General features: G+C 44.4%; 1 pseudogene; it reads right to left on the reverse strand.

Annotated features, from left to right (window-relative positions):
* Window positions 1-316: 316 nt before the first annotated feature.
* On the reverse strand, window positions 317-1,742 carry LOC143648018 (elongation factor 1-alpha 1 pseudogene; annotated as a pseudogene).
* Window positions 1,743-1,971: the final 229 nt, after the last annotated feature.

Consider the following 1,971-nt stretch of genomic DNA (forward strand, 5'->3'; position numbering starts at 1 on the left):
CTTTTGTCTAAGCAATTCAAGGCTGATTTTTCAAAAGAAGACACAAGTTTCTCATTAAACTTTGCTTTAATGGGTCTCAAAATTCTGTGACAGATTTTTAGTTGTTGTTTCCATTTAAAAAGTACTGATTTTAAAAACTAATAACTTAAAACTGCCACACGAAAACAAATGGTCCACAAAACATGCCTTTCCTTCTGAAGGTTTTACGATGCATTGTTATCATTAACCAGTCTTTTACTATTAAACTTAAATGGCCAATTGAGACAAACATTTCTGAGACCGTTCTTCCACCACTGAGTAAGACTGGGGTGGCAGGTGTTATGGGTAATATTCATTTAGCTCTCTGAGCTTTCTGGGCAGACTTGGTGACCTTGCCAGCTCCAGCAGCCTTCTTGTCCACTGCCTTGATCACACCCACAGCAACTGTCTGTCTCATCTCACGAACAGCGAAATGACCCAGAGGAGGATAGTCAGAGAAACTCTCAACACACATGGGCTTGCCAGGAACCATATCAATGATGGCAGCATCACCAGACTTGAGGAATTTGGGACCATCTTCCAACTTCTTGCCAGAACGGCGATCAATCTTCTCCTTCAGCTTGGCAAACTTGCAAGCAATATGAGCTGTGTGACGATCCAGCACAGGTGCATAGCCAGCACGGATTTGACCTGGATGGTTCAGGATAATCACCTGAGCAGTGAAGCCAGCTGCTTCCATTGGTGGGTCATTTTTGCTGTCACCAACCACATTGCCATGATGAGCATCTTTTACAGACATGTTCTTGACATTGAAGCCCACATTGTCCCCAGGAAGAGCTTCACTCAAAGCTTCATGGTGCATTTCAACAGACTTGACTTCAGTTGTAACGTTTACTGGAGCAAAGGTGACCACCATGCCTGCTTTGAGAACCCAGCTTCCACTGGGCCCACAGGCACAGTACCAATACCACCAATTTTGTAGACATCCTGAAGAGGCAGACGCAAGGGCTTGTCAGTTGGACGAGTGGGTGGCAGGATGCAATCCAGAGCTTCAAGCAGCGTGGTTCCACTGGCATTGCCATCCTTATGGGTGACTTTCCATCCCTTGAACCAAGGCATATTAACACTTGGCTCCAGCATGTTGTCACCATTCCAACCAGAAATTGGCACAAATGCTACTGCGTCAGGGTTGTAGCCAATTTTCTTAATGTAGGTGCTGACTTCTTTAACAATTTCCTCGTATCTCTTCTGACTGTAAGGTGGTTCAGTGGAATCCATTTTGCTAACACCAACTATTAGTTGTTGCACACCCAGAGTGTAAGCCAGAAGGGCATGCTCTCGTGTCTGCCCGTTCTTAGATATACCAGCTTCAAATTCACCAACGCCAGCAGCAACAATCAGGACAGCACAGTCAGCCTGCAATGTGCCTGTAATCATGTTTTTAATAAAGTCTCTGTGTCCTGGGGCATCAGTGATGGTCACATAGTACTTGCTGGTCTCAAACTTCCACAGGGAGATATCAATGGTGATACCATGCTCACGTTCAGCTTTTAGTTTATCCAAGACCCAGGCATACTTGAAGGACCCCTTACTCATCTCAGCAGCCTCCTTTTCAAATTTTTCAATGGTTCTTTTGTCAATTCCACCACATTTGTAGATCAGATGGCCAGTTGTGGTGGACTTGCCCGAATCTATGTGTCCAATAATGACAATGTTGATATGAGTCTTTTCCTTTCCCATTTTGGCTTAAGATGTAGTGATGGCTTTCAGGACACCTGCGTTCTGGCGGCAAACCCGTTGTGAAAAAGTCTCTCCAGTTTTGAAGGACAATTTGGCTGGGTACAGAATTCTTGGCTGGAAGTCTTTCTCTTTCAGGATCTTGAATATATCATACCACTGCCTTCTTGCCTCCAGGGTGCTAGTTGAATAGTCTGAACTCAGTCGTATTTGGTTTCCCTTGTATGCAGAATATTGTTTTTCTCTTGCTACTTT

Source organism: Tamandua tetradactyla, chromosome 10 (genome assembly GCF_023851605.1).
Source record: "Tamandua tetradactyla isolate mTamTet1 chromosome 10, mTamTet1.pri, whole genome shotgun sequence".
NCBI lineage: Eukaryota > Metazoa > Chordata > Mammalia > Pilosa > Myrmecophagidae > Tamandua > Tamandua tetradactyla.